This window comes from Chelon labrosus, assembly GCF_963514085.1.
Source record: "Chelon labrosus genome assembly, chromosome: 9".
Taxonomy (NCBI): domain Eukaryota; kingdom Metazoa; phylum Chordata; class Actinopteri; order Mugiliformes; family Mugilidae; genus Chelon; species Chelon labrosus.
In genome coordinates, this window is record NC_140359.1 from 30,343,674 (window position 1) to 30,343,878 (window position 205).

Consider the following 205-nt stretch of genomic DNA (forward strand, 5'->3'; position numbering starts at 1 on the left):
AATGCCATCCAAAGACACCATGTGATTAGATAATGAATCTCTGAGATGCTTAGGACCGAATACAATAACTTCTGTTTTGTCTGAGTTTAAGAGTAGGAAATTACAGGTCATCCAAGCCTTTATGTCTTTAAGGCATGCTTGGAGTTTAACCAACTGATTAGTTTCATCTGGTTTCATAGATAAATATAGCTGGGTGTCGTCTGCA